Source organism: Podarcis pityusensis, assembly GCF_964106645.2.
Source record: "Podarcis pityusensis genome assembly, chromosome: 9".
In the NCBI taxonomy this organism is placed as follows: Eukaryota; Metazoa; Chordata; class Lepidosauria; order Squamata; family Lacertidae; genus Podarcis; species Podarcis pityusensis.
This window is the reverse complement of record NC_138034.1, coordinates 76,860,720-76,874,935: the sequence shown is the minus strand read 5'-3', so window position 1 is coordinate 76,874,935 and position 14,216 is coordinate 76,860,720. Positions and strand designations below refer to the sequence as shown.

The 14,216-nt window shown below is 50.8% G+C and overlaps 3 long non-coding RNA genes across 3 annotated transcripts in view; 1 reads left to right on the top strand and 2 right to left on the bottom strand.

The window, feature by feature from the left end:
* The window catches only part of LOC308485481, a 131,013-nt gene that overhangs the window by 95,893 nt on the left and 20,904 nt on the right, over positions 1 to 14,216 (bottom strand). The window contains exon 2 of the long non-coding RNA XR_013990554.1: positions 114 to 234. This is a non-coding gene — a long non-coding RNA (uncharacterized lncRNA). The remainder of the gene's footprint in view (positions 1 to 113; positions 235 to 14,216) is intronic.
* LOC308485504 lies at positions 1,587 to 13,589 on the top strand. Its single transcript, XR_013990578.1, has 3 exons — positions 1,587 to 1,679; positions 1,991 to 2,092; positions 13,539 to 13,589. It is a non-coding gene; the product is annotated as an uncharacterized lncRNA (long non-coding RNA).
* On the bottom strand, positions 11,245 to 13,518 carry LOC308485461. The gene is made up of 3 exons (XR_013990528.1): positions 13,124 to 13,518; positions 12,749 to 13,003; positions 11,245 to 12,174 (listed from the first exon to the last, which is right to left on the bottom strand). It is a non-coding gene; the product is annotated as an uncharacterized lncRNA (long non-coding RNA).

Sequence of the window (14,216 nt, the reverse complement as noted above, 5' to 3'; positions counted from 1 at the left end):
TGTCCCTCCCCCAGATAGTCCCTCGCTCTCTCTCCGCACCGCACGCCTGGCACCCACCCCCTCCACAGTGGGCGGCGACCCAGCGGCTCGGATTGGATTCGCACAGCCATCACTGCAGTGAGAGAGAGTGAGTGAGCCAGGTAGGGGCAGAGAGCTGCGAGTGCGAGCGCGCCCCCCCAGGTGTTGCGCCCGGTGCGGCCAGCCCCCCCTGCACCCCCAACACTACGCCACTGCCTGCGGGACTTGACATCTTTCCGCAGGGCCTGCAAGGCAGAGCTGTTCCACCAGGCCTTTGGTTTGGACTCGGTCTGACCCTTATGTTTCCCTCCCCTTATGGTTTTGACTTTTAAAATGAGGCTGCATTTTAAATTGCATTTTAACCTGTATTTTAAATTGGTTTTTTTTTTTTCTTATTATGTTTTTACTGAAATTTTATTGATGTTAGCCACTCTGAGCCCAGTTCTGGCCGGGAAGGGCGGGGTATAAATAAAATTTTATTATTATTATTATTATTATTAGTAGTAGTAGTAGTAGTAGTATCATCCAAGTTGGTTGGCATTGCTGTATCCTGTGGGAGGGAGTTCCACAGTTTAACTCTGTGCTGCGTGAAGAAGGACTTTCTTTTATCTGCCTTGAGCCTTTCAATGTTCGGCTTCATTCAATGACTTCCAGTGTCATGAGAGAGGAAGAAACAATTTTCTCTGTCCTCTTCCTCCACGCCAGGCATAATTTTATAAACCGCTCTCATGTCGCCTCTCCCTCGAGTTCTCTCTAAACTAACAAGCCCCAACCATCACAACCTTTCTTCACAGAGGGAGTCGATCATTTGGGCTGCCCTTTTCCAACTCTGCCATCTCTGTTTTGAGCTGAGGCGACCAGAACAACGATGCACAGTCAATGCTGCCGTGGAACTGGCTCCCCGGTCCCGGAAGGAGCCTCTGCCCTCAGCCACCTCTCCCAAGCACCCCTGAAGTTGCGTTTAAGCCTTTGAAAAGGAGAAGGGGTGAGGCCTACTTTTTAGGCGGGGGACGAAGGCAAAGCAGGAGGAGGCGGAGGTTCTTTGTGTTCCCCAGCCGTTGCCTCTAATAAAGTCTGGACGCTGACCAAGAAGCAATTTTCTCAAGCAAAACCACAATGCCGGCACAAAGGAGAATATCAGGATGATCTGGCTCCTTTCTCTCTTTAGTATCCCTCTGAAACAAAGAGGGGGAAAGGAAAAGGAAGAGGCTCACCTGTTCCCATGCAATCTTGGAAAGATCGGGGTCATTATCCCCAAAAGCCTCTCGTTTCTAAAGAGCTTCTTTAGACACTGACATCTTGTTCTGAGCGAGATTGTCAGATTTTGCTCTCTTTCTCTTTTTAATTAAAAAAACAACAACCACAAAACCCACCCGCACCCTCTCGACGTCCCCATATCCAACCTGGCCTCATCTGCTGCTCAAACTTCAAAAGGCAGAGAGAGAGAGGTAAATAAAAACAGGCCTTCTCCAAAGCAAAAATAAACTGAGCACTCCTAAAAGTGCTTTTCGGCACATGGGGCGGGTGGGGGGGGGGGAGAGAGTTTGCTCTCTCTGCGCTTGACAAAAGCCCCTGGTTTTCTGCCATTCTTTCCCTTTCCTTGATGGATCCCCAATTGTCGAGCCTTCAAGAAAATGCACTCTAGTTCTTTGTCACCAAAGGTAATTTGATAAACTCTTTGCAAAAACACACCGGTTTCCGATTCTTTTCAAAAACTGTTATGGATGGGGGAAGGAGAGAAGGGGGTGAGATATTTGAGATGCTCAATTGAACATCTAAAAAAAAAAAAGTGGTGTGTTGGGGGGGAAGCAGTGGAAAAAGTAATGTCTGTAATCTGCAATGTGTAAATTCATTGGGAGTCACAGCCGGTGGGGGTGAGCGCAGGCAGGGCTTGCCGTCCATTGTCACGCCTCTTAAAGGCCTCTGAATTCTCTTTGGACTTGACATCGAACCTCCATTTATCCTATAAAAGGTCCTCCTTGAGGTATCTCTACTGGAGGCTGAGCATGTAGAAGAGGACTTGGAGAAATCTGTCGGACAAGGCGGCTTGCAACTGTCTTCAAGCCAGGTTTGGGTAAGTTGAAAGTTTCCATCTCTTCGAAATCATTCTCCCACTGGGAGATGCCAGCCTCGTCTAGGACTTTTCAATCTGGAATCAGCAGTTTCGCTTCCAAATCTTTTCTTTCTCTCGCCCTCTGCCCCCCCCCACGCCTTTTTCTTTTGACCGAGAACTTTTGATTCATTTTGTTATTCCTTACATAAAGAAATTTGCATGGAAGTGGGGTAGAGTTGCCGTCTTAAGACACCAGAACACCAGCAACATGTTTCAGTCAGATACCGACATTCTGATGATAGCAGCCTCTAGAGAGTATAATCTAAAGTTTTCAAAATGCAATAGTGGCAATTGAAAATCGGTTTTGTTTTGTTTTTTTAAAAAGGTCCCCTAGGCTTTAAAATTAGTTTTAAAAAAACCTTTAAAATTCCTATTGGATATTCAGTTGCAATTATGGTGGCATAGCACATAATTTATAACTTGGTATATGTGATGCCTTATTTGCAGAAACTACTACTAGCATTTAAACCCAATTATAACTCCATCCTCTGATGAGAACATGCGAGTAGTCGCTGTTGGTTACTCCGTACTTTGTTTTATCCGTATGAAACCTATCACACCTCTGTCCCCGTAAGTGTCCGCTGTACTGCATCTCTTTCCATGGAATGTGCATTTGGACACGGGTCAGAAGACGGCACATTCTGACACGAGTAGTCATGAGGAGACGCCTCATTTTTGTGCAATGACTAGATCCAGACTGGTGCGCTCGGATTTGTCCTGGATGGGCCATTTTAGTAGGTCAGACTGCAGAACGGAGGAGAAAACCCTTCTTAAAAAGAAAACTATAGCTAAAGCTGAGCGCACGGAATGCCCAGCTCTAAGGAGTCTTATTTCATATCATATCTATTCCATAAAAGCTACTTGATTGTGTTTTTTAAAAACAAACAAACAAACAAACCTCAAAGTGGTTTACAAAAAAGGATAAAACTATAAAATTATCAGTAAGAAGAATTAATAATTATTTAAGACTTTCAGAAAGTTAAAACAACAATAAAACAACAAAATTAAGCTCGCATCACCTTTCTAAATATCAGTTATTAAGGACCTGTATAATTCTCATTGATGAATTGATGGTGACTAGATACGGGTGGATGGCGCCTTTAACTCAGCCAATACGTTTCAGAACCAGGTGGTTCTGCTGTAATAAATTGGGGTGCTGCTGCTGCTGCTGCTGGTGTTTGTGTTAATCTGCTCCATGAGATTATGGGAGGGGAATCATATTCAGCAACCTCATCACAGATGAATGAGGAACATAGCAAGCCTAAATGCACCCACTGCATCCCATAAACAACACTTGAGGTGTGCAGCAGCAGACTCTTCTAATCTCTGGATTGGGCTAAAGGTGGCCTGCTGGTGTCGGGTGCAGTTATAAAGGAAGATTTATTTTAGAGGATTCCGGCTAACACTTTGCTTGATTGCAATTGCAGTAGATTTAAATTTTTTTTTTGGGGGGGGGAGAGTTTTCCCTGTTATAACAATATTTTTATATTGTGCCTTGATCATCCCAAAGTGACTAGCATGCAACATTCTCTGCCAATCCATAATCCACTGTTGAGTTGTTCTGCTGTACAGGACCTTAATATGACCAGCTAGGGACACGGGTGGCGCTGTGGTATAAACCACTGAGCCACTTGGGCTTGCCAATCAGAAGGTCGGCGGTTCAAATCCCCGCAATGGGGTGAGCTCCCGTTGCTCTGTCCCAGCTCCTTCCTACCTAGCAGTTCAAAAGCACGCCAGTGCAAATAGATAAATAGGTACCACTGTGGTGGGAGGGTAAACAGCATTTCCATGCGCTCTGGCACTCATCATGGTACTCTGTGCGCCAGAAGCGGTTTAGTCCTGCTGGCCACAAGACCCAGAAAGCTGTCTGTGGACAAACGACGGCTCCCTTGGCCTGAAAGCGAGATGAGCACCACACCTCATAGTCGCCTTTGATTGGACTTAACCATTCAGAGGTCCTTTACCTTTACCTGCCTTAATATGACCAGCTGCCCTGCCAGAATGATGATGAATCCACAGCTGTGAAGATCCAAAAAGAAGATCTCAAAGCAGTTAATTTCACTTGCTTTCTTGTCATCCTTCTGGAAAGCTCAGAGGCACGTAGCCTCAGGCAGAATCGCCATCACTTCTCTGCGCCTTCCGCAGGAGAGAGCTTTCCAGATCAGCCTCCCCCATCACCCCGTGACTTCCAGACTACAACTCCCATCAGCGCCAGGCAGCCTGGCTGCATGCTCCTGGGGTTGAGGGGATCGTGGCCTTGCTGGCTGGGGTTGATGGAAGGCCAAGACATCTGAAGGGTCCCAGGTTGTTCCCATCAAGTTCCCAGCTGCTCTCCAGTGGCAAAATTAGTTGAGAGAAGAAAAACACAGAGTCATACCCACCCCTATTTTTCAATAACAATACTCAATATTCAGTACTTTGCTAAAAGCAAAGTATTGCTAGTTCAGACCCTCCAAGTGTCCCTGTTTTTCAGGGACAGTCCCGAATTTTCACAAGCTGTCCTGGTTTCTGATTTGATTCCGGAGTGCCCTGCTTTTCCTTAGGACGTCCCTATTTTCATCAGATAAATATTGGAAGGTATGGAGTTATGCGACCTGCGAGCCAAGGAGATCAGTAACTATACAAGCTTTAGAAGACTTCTGAAGGCAGTCCTGCATAGCGAAGTTTAATGTTTAATGTTTTATTATGTTTTTATATATGCTGGAATCCGCCCTGAGTGCCCGGGCTACCCAGTCAGAAGGATAGGATGATGATGATGATGATGATGATGATGATGATGATAATAATAATAATAATAATAATAATAATAATAATAATAATAGAATAGGACGTCCCTATTTTCATTGGAGAAATGTTGGAGAGCATGCTAGCTGTTCCTCTGAGCCACAGCTGCTGGAAGTGCCAAGTGGGACGATGTTCTTGTGATCAGGTTGTGCTCAGAGGCTTCCCAGAAGTCTGTTGGGCCAGCCTGACATATGCTGGACATCTGGCCTGTCACTTTGAGAACGGGAAGCTGTCCCAGATGGGCCGTGCGCCGGATCCAGCTGTGGGTCTCTTCTGAGGTTCTTAGGCATGTTTGGACAAAATGGACCTTCCCTGGGATTCCTGAGATGTTCTCCTGCAGGGCACCCCATCTTGGCCACCGGGGTTCTTTGGCAAGGTGAATAAGTCATAAACCGACTGCCCTTCTCTGCTGGATGTTTCTGGACAGAGATGGGGATCTGTTGCTAGGAACTGTGGTGAATATGAAAACAAGTTTAAATTTGCTCTTCAAATGATGTAAGCCAGGAGCATGTGTTTTGATGGTGGCAGAGTTTTGGTTTGTTTGTTTATTGCATTTATATTTCCCAGCATTTCCTCCAAGGAGCTCAAGGGGGTGTGCGGGGTTCTCCCCCTTTAATCCCCACAAAGCATTTCCTCCAAGGAGCTCAAGGGGGTGTGCGGGGTTCTCCCCCTTTAATCCCCACAACAACCCTGCGAGGTAGGTTAGGCAGTGCCTGCCCTCCCCCAGGTCACCCAGCAAACTTCATGATTGCGCAGGGAATCGAATCCTGGTCTCCCAAGTCCTAAACTGACACTCTAACCACTATGCCGCCCTGGTTTGGACACAGTCCATGAGGCTGGTATCCCCCCAAATGAATGGGAGACATTCATCCATTGAAATGAATGGGAGTTCCTCGAGCAAGGGGATTTTGCTTCGGCAAAACCTGTCTGCTTTTGCACTAACCCAGGGGTCAGCAAACTTTTTCAGCAGGGTCCACTGTCCCTCAGACCTTGTGGGGGGCCAGACTATATTTTGAAGGAAAATAGTGGACGAATTCCTATGCCCCACAAATAACCCAGAGATGCATTTTAAATAAAAGGACACGTTCTACTCATGTAAAAACATGCTGATTCCTGGACCGTCCGTGGGCTGGATTGAGAAGGCGATTGGGCCACATCTGGCCCCTGGGCCTTAGTCTGCCTACCCATGCACTAACCTGTTTGCTTAATTTGCCAGTTTGTCTCTTGTGTAGCTCACATCTGTTTCAATGAAATGTTCAAAGTGTGGATAATGGAGTGCACAGCTGACATTGGTTCATACAGGCTTGAGTCAGGGCTAATTTTAGCTGTCATTCCCGTATTGCTGAGGTTGGACTAGATGACACCTGGATGTCCCATCCCAGTCTGCAACTCCACGCTTCTAAGCAGGGAGCATGTTTTCCCCCAGGGGGAGTTTGCTCCTCTTTCAGGGAGGGCCAGGCGAGGACATTAGAAGCCATCGCCCTTAGTTTCCTTCACTTGCCCTCACTGGGCTCGATCCACCACAACGCTATCTGGCGAGATAGCAGTGCAGCAACATCACATGCACAGCACCATTTCCAGCTGGATCACCCATTCTTAGCCAACTGAAGAAACTGAGGGGGGGGCAGCATGGGGGGGGGGGATAACTGTGTCTACACCGTAGCAGCTGAGAAGGGAATTCAAGGGAGAGAGCAGGATAGTAAATGGGCATTGACATAAATTTAGGGGTTTTTAAGAGGGTGGTCGAGCAGGGACGCAGGTGGCGCTGTGGGTTAAACCACATCCTGCCCACCTAGCAGTTTGAAAGCACGTCAAAGTGCAAATAGATAAATAGGAACCGCTCCGGTGGGTAGGTAAACGACATTTCCGTGCGCTGCTAACATTTAGATTAGCTGTAGATTGGCATTGTCATTTTTGTGATTGAAAACTGCTTTAAACTGTTGAGTTTGCTGATTGGAAGGTCTGCGGTTCGAATCCCCGTGACGGGGTGAGCTCCCATTGCTCTGTCTCAGTTCTTCCCAACCTAGCAGTTCGAAAGCACACCAGTGCAAGCAGATAAATAGGTACGGCTGCGGTGGGAAGGTAAATGGTGTTTCCGTGTGCTCTGGTTTCCATCCCAGTGTTCTGTTGTGGCAGAAGTGGTTTAATCCTGCTGGCCACATGAAAACTGTCTGTGGACAAACACCGGCTCACTTGGCCTGAAAAGCGAGATGAGTGCTGCACCCCATATTTGCCTTCAGCTGGACTTAACCATCCAGGGGTCCTTTACCTTTTTACCTTAACATGCCCTTGGACTTTAGACTGATGATGATGATGATGATGGTGATGATAGAGTCGAACTCTCCAGTCTCTCCGAGCCATTCTATATAAGAAATATAGCCTCTCTTGGCTGCTGTAAGGCCAGTCGCTGGAACCTCTTAGAATCATATAATTGCAGAGTTGGAAGGGACCCCAGTGGGTTATCCAGTCCAGCCCCTGCAGCTGCCTTCCCCCATCTTTTTCAGAGCTGCCTTGAACTTGCCCTCCTCCTTTTCCCATTACCCTTTTTTCTCAACTTCGCCCTGTGCCTTCAATTCGCCCTCCACATTTGGGAAACCAAAATCCCCTTCTCCCAGGTCCACGGTTTACCTTCCCACTGAAGTGGTACCTATTTATCTACTTGCACTTTGACGTGCTTTCGAACTGCTAGGTTGGCAGGAGCAGGGACCGAGCAATGGGAGCTCACCCTGTCGCAGGGATTCGAACCGCCGACCTTCTGATCGGCAAGCCCTAGGCTCAGTGGTTTAACCCACAGCGCCACGCACGTCCCTGCCTGGGCCTGGTACAGGGGGGCGCTTCTCATGTTCCTGCGGACTGGAAGGCAGCAGGAAGGAGGGAAAAGCTGGCTTGGTATTGCAGCCGTAGTATCGGCATGGCCTGAAAAATACTTTTTGTTGCGCTGTCTTGGAAGGGACATGGCTTTGGTGGGGGTCGTGAAGGATGCCTTCCCATAGGGATTTAATCCTCCCCACTGCTCTCCCTGAAGGCCAGACGGCTTATTGAGAAGAGGTGGTTGGATGAAAGCCGTGTTGAGAAGGGCAGATTGTAGGCAGGCCAGTTGGGTGTTGTCGGGAGAGCGAGATTAAGCGCCATGCATGCTTATGTACACACTGGAGAACCCAGGGCAGGGCAGGACCCAATGATCTAGTGATGCATCGTTCAGCTTCGGAAATGAGCCGAGGCTCTGGGGAGAAGGAAGCTCTGGTGAAAATCTCTGGTGACCCAAAGTTCACAGGGTCCCAAGTTCACCAAGGCTGTGACCTCACCTTGGCATCAGCCTTGCTGGGTTCAAATGCAGAGACTTGCCCAATGACTGGGCTGTGAACAGCCGGATCCAGTCATCAAGGTAACTCTCTCTCTCTCTCTCCACCCCCCCCCATGTCAAGTTGCAGACAACAAACAAAACATTATCATAGTGGTGTCAGAGACTAGAATGACAAAAGCCCTTGGGCTTCTTTGCTTTCTGGATTCGTGTGGGTTCAGGACAGGTCAGTTTTTATTCATACAACGCAGAGTGTTAAGCTATGGAACTCCCTTCGGCAGGACGGATTTAAAAGAGGGCTGGGCAAATTCATGGAGGAGGAGAGGGCCGTTGGTGGATCCTAGCCAGATAGCTCTGCTATGTCTCCACATTTGGAAGCCAGAATGTTTCTGAATCCCAGTTAGTGGAAACCACAGGAAAGGAGCAGGTTCTGGTGCTTGGATCTCACAGGCATCTGGTTTGCCACAGTGAGAAGAGGATACTGGAGTAGACTGGCCTCATCCTGCAGGCTGTCCTTAGGTTCTTATTTCCCAAGCGCCATAACTGTTTCACTGATTTTTCCCCAAAGAGGAGCCAAACTGGCCAATGAGATCCCAAGGAGTTGTTTGCAAAACGAATGTTCCTTCCCCCTCCTTCTCCAGGTTCACCTGCAGATTTAAGACCCTTTGCCAAAAGGGGGCTGGGAGCTGGCAGCTTCAGACACACTGAGTGGCAGTTGCAGCCAGTCTCAGGGCCACAATTAACTGGGATGAGCGAAGCAGCAAGGAAGACCCCCACCTGTGGCCATCAGCAAAAATAGAAGGTGCATTTGCACAAAAACCAAAGATGTAAAAATCCTTCTTGTTGAATCCAGAGTCTGGAATGTAGGCAGATGACTGATATTGATTGGATCAGTAGAGTAATAATAATAATTTTTTTTTTTTAAGAAAGCAAACCCGGCATTTTTAATACGAAACAAACAAAACAACATTCTAGGGAAGAGTTTATGACAAAACGTTGCGCAGCCCGGATTGTCCACCAGGTGGGGTTACAGGGCAAAGAGTGGACTGGGAGATCTGTAATCGCAAAGGGCCAAAGCAGCTGGACTTGGGGGCTGGATTGGGGCCGGGCCATTTCCACCTGCCCTGCACAGACCCCGGAGGCTGCGGAAGAGCCCTGCTTTGGGGCTGGGGGCAAAACGCTGTCGAGACAAAACAATCTCCTCTCTTGTGGGACATCAGTTGAATTTGGGGGATACAAGTCGACCCTTTTCAGCTACCTTTGTTTTGAGAAGGCGGTGAGGACGACTGAAGGAGCAGGGTGGGGGCCGCAAAGCCATATGACCCCTCCAGTCTCATGAATTGACATGATTTCCAGCACAGGCCCTGCTGAAATCAATGGGAGTTGCTCAAAAGCAGAAGTTTGCTGATTTCACGGCTGGGACTCTTTGCAGTGGGGTTTGCGCAGGAATCACAGAGTTGGTAGGGGCCTCTCGGGGTCATCCAGTCCAACCCCCTGCAATGCAGGAATCTCAGCTAAAGCATCCATGGGAGACGGCCAAGGAGAATTCCCACCGCTGTTCTGCTTGGGGGCTACAGTTCTCTGGCATCTTGCGTGTGAAACTCTTTCTTGACTTTCCTGTGATTGAGCCCCAAAACTTAAGGGAAAGCAAAACAGCTTGGAGCAGGGTGGGGCAAGATCACACCCCCCCCCAGCCCAGTCTTAGCTCTTTAGTCACCCTCCCACTTGGGGGCACAGTGATCAAGCAGATCTCCAAAACTGCTGTGATCCCAAATCAGCCCCCATGAACCGTGGCTTCTTGGGTCTCCTTTCTCACCCGTATCCATGGCTCTTACTCTCCCCAGCTGACAACCCGAACCTGCTATGGAAATCTGCTCATGGGCAGTGGGCAAGATCCACTGCTGCCTTGGGAAATGCACAGGCAAACCTGTCTTGGGCTTGAGATTGCTGGAGCTGGATTTGGGCGCCACCCACAGAGGGCCACAGAGGGCTGCCTGACCAATTGGCTCTCTTCTCGAGAGGGTGGGGGCGCTAGAGAAAATGCAGAGTTGGCCTCACCGACCACCCGATTGGTTGGTGTTAAACACACAAGACTGCAGTGCTGTGTCTCTGGATCAGGGCCTGTCTCTGGGTCAGGAAAGAAGAGATTTCTCCCTTGCTTTCAGATTGCAAGTGTGTGTTTTGACAAAGCACTGGCTGCATTTGTTTTAAACTGTGTACATGATGCTTCTGCCACAAATCCGAGTCCGTTTACAAGTGAGCCAATCCAGTTCCTGCATTGCAGGGGGTTGGACTAGATGACCCTTGGGTCCCCTTGGAAGTCGACAGCTCTGTGATTCTGTGAGGTCACCTTTGAGCCTCTCTTGAGCTATGATGGGGCTGTTAAGGCAGAAGGGGAGAGGCAGGCCAGAACTCTGGGTCTGTGTGCCTGGGGTCTGGTGTGCTTTCTAACATTACATTGCAAAGCCACATCGGCAAAGGTCTCTCCTGTGAGCCTCGGCTGTGTCCGAAAAGCCTCTGCTTTGGGCTCTTAATTCATCCTGAGCCCGTGGACTCCACACAGACAGCTGGCCATCAGAACATCAAGAGACCTCAACTGGGCTGGGCCACGGAAGACGCATCTTCTTGAAGTCCACAATGGTAGCAAGAGAAGGAAGGCAACTGAACCCCACTCCCCCTTTGAAACTCCCCACAGCAACAGGTGGTGCCTGCCTGAAAAAGCCCCACTGGGGAGACCCCAATAGGGAAAGGCTCTTTTGACTCTTGGGGGCTGCTCTGCCCACTCCCCATTCTTTATTCCTGCTGATGGAGAAGGTCAGCGAGCCCCATGCCAATAAGCAAAACCAAATCACTATGGATTGTTTTATGTTTGCACCAGTGGCGTAGCGTGGGTTGTCAGCACCTGGGGCAAGGCAAGTAATTTGCACCCCCTAACCCGTGGATTTGCGCCCCCTAACCCTAACCCCCAGATGTTGCGCCCGGTGCGGCCGGCCCCCCCTGCACCCCCCACGCTACGCCACTGGTTTGCACCCAGGCCCTGTGTGCAGCTTCAAGCTAGGCAGTGTGGTGCAGTGGTTAGAGTGTCGGACCAGGACCTGGGAGAGACCAGGGCTCAAATCCTCCACGAAGCTCACTGGGTGTAACCTGGGGGTGGGGGCAGTCCCTGCCTCTCAGCCTAACCTACCTTGAGGGTTGCTGTTACTGTGGGGATTAAATGAGGGGAGGGAGAACCACCAAGGCCAGCTTGAGCTCCATGGAGGGATACAACTGCAGCAAGTAAATGAGCAATGTTGGCCCTGGAACTGGCAAACGGCTGGCATCTAGGAAACAGAGGCAGCTGCCTCAGCAGCAGGATGGGCCAGCCTCTGTTACCTGCCCTGACTTGTGCTATTCCTTCTGGCTGCTAGGGAAAAACAGAGACCAGCCTTCTTGGGAGTGGCATTCTGGTGGGCTAAGCATGATGCGCCTGGACAAACCCCCAAGAAAGGACCTGTTACCAGGGAGCTGGACCTGTGAGATGTACGGTATTTTAGGGGTCAAAGGGAGGGAAAACACCAATCTGTAGACCACTGTTTGTGCATTGACTTTCTCTCCAGAATTCCATCTCTGCCGCGATGCCGCAGAGTCCCTTTCCATGCCTTTTGCTCAAGATCCACCACCCACCGATTGCCAGCGTGGGTTGTCTCTGCTGAAATGCGAGGGCAGTTCCATTTCTCGAAGGGACTTTCACTCATACAAGCCATCCTTGGGTGCCTCCGTCCCTCCGTGATCAGTGTGGACATGGGACCCCATCTGAAGACCTTTGTTGATTCAGGCACTTTAGGGGCACCTCACTCCTCTCTGCCAGGTGTCAAATCCCCATGTGGGGAGGGTCTCCAGTGAGCCTCTCACAGCTGTGCATTCAAGGTTCGGTTTTGTGGGGGCAATCATCATGTTTGGTGATTTATTTCCTGGGTGCCTAAAAGCAAAGATGGCACAGTGCGCCAGAAAACGTAATATTAAAAGAACAGCAAAAAGAAAACGTTACTGTGAAATGCAATAAAAAGTTGACAGCTCCCTCCCCCATAAAAAGCACCCAAGAAACCCCTAATTGTGGGCTTAGGATCTAAATCTGGGTGACTCTAACACAAAGTCCGGATCCTGCCTCTCCAGCTGGCTACCTAAGTGAGGGAGCTGTTGAACCAGCAGACTTAGATTAAAACAAACATGTTTCAGGTGCATTTAAGGTGTGTTCCTTTGTTTGTTTGTTTTTTTTAAAAGTTGGTTCTGTAAAACAGTTGGTCCATCTATTACACTACACTACCTAATATTATAGAATTAAGACGGTTGTGCTGCAATGGTATCACCAATTGTTCTGCTGTATAACCATGAATCTAAGGGGGTGGAACGGGCTCCACCAAAGCTTATGCCACAAAAATGTGCCACTTTCTAAGGTTCCACCAGGTTGCTGCACAGCGCTGCCCGCCTCACCCCCCTCAAGCTGGAAAGACTCGTGTCCTACCTGTGTTCCTTACCCCTGAAGGGAACCTTACCTGGCTTCCCAGGTGCTTCCCAGCCAGGCGGATCCAGAAAGTGCCCAGAGTCAGGCGTTTATGCAAAGCGCGTTAGTTTCTCCTGCCCAAGGCACCCCTCCAAGAAACAACCCCCTCTAGCAATGAACCGGAGGTGCCTGCAATGCCTCTTCTACCTCTCCCTCCTGCCCATTGCAACAGGGCTTGCGCAGGAGATCTTCCCATGAGATGCGGGAGAGGGTGGTCGGTTTCCCCCGTATCTCCTGAGATAGAGACCTGTGTTGAAGCAAAGAACTGTTAAGAGGTGAATGCCTCCCCGCGACTCGCGCGCCACTGCCCTCTTTCCTCTCCCCCGCACCCCAGAAAATAAAAGCAGAAGCGGTGGTGGGTACGGACCCTTCCGTGATGGGAGTTTGGGGCGTCCTTTTGGCTTCTGGGCGACAGGGTCGAAATGTAGCAACGGCTCGAGGGAGCTCCTGTGGCCGGCGGCGGCCCTGAGAGAAACGGCTCCTCTTCCTTCGCCTTCTGTCGGCGGCGCTTCGCTAGAGACCGTTTCCTTCCCCTCCGCCACTCAAGGGATGGGGGCCACCCGGCGCACCCTCGGTGGTCCGTTGGTGGTTCCGCCAGGGACGCTCCGGTCTCCCCTCGGGAGCTGGCCGGCTCTCCTCTCTCGACGGCAGCAGCAGCAGCAGCAGCAGCAGACGGGATGGGCGGCAGGTTGGGGGGTCCATGTGCGCCGTTGCTGTCTTCTGGCCAAGGGACGGCCCCACTCCGTGGCTGACGGACTCTCGGTGTGCTCTTCTCTCCGCAGGGACGGAGCGCCGACGGCTGGCGGCGGAGGGCGTCCAGCAAGGCTCTTCGGCGCGTCTCTCCCGGCGGGCCCGCGGCCAGAGCTGGCACGCTCCAGCGCCCGGCCTCCTGCCCCCCTCCCGTCGTCGCAGTCGCCCCCGCCTCGAAGGGGAGGGAGGAGGGGCTCCCCCCCGCCCGCCGGCAGAGTACCGGCCCGCGCCGCCTCTATATAAACACCCGCCGGGGCTGTTCCCCGCAAACTGGCGCGGCGCGAAGCGGCTCCTCCTCCCGGCAGAGGCGCAGTGCTGGAAAGTGGCAGCAGCAGCAGCGCCGACGCCGTTGCCCTCCCCCCGTCCGCCCGTTCTCCTCCTCCTCCTCCTCCCCCCGAGCCCGGCCCAGCCTAGCCCAGCCCGGCCCCCGGCAGAGGCGCTCAAGAGAGCCGCTCAAGTTGGACGGAGCGACACCCGCAGCCAGCCGCCGCCGGGCGCAACACAGCCGTCCTGCTCCGGAGAGCTCGCTGCGCCTTCGCTTGGGCTTTGGAGACGCGTCTGCTTTTCGCTCAGTTCCTCCGGGCCGGTTTTTCCCCCGCCCTCCTCTTCCTCCTGCTGCTCTGCTTCTCCCCACCCCCGTTTGAGTCAAACAAACAAACAAACAACAAACAACAACCACCCTGAAGTCGTTATTTATATTCCCCCCTCCC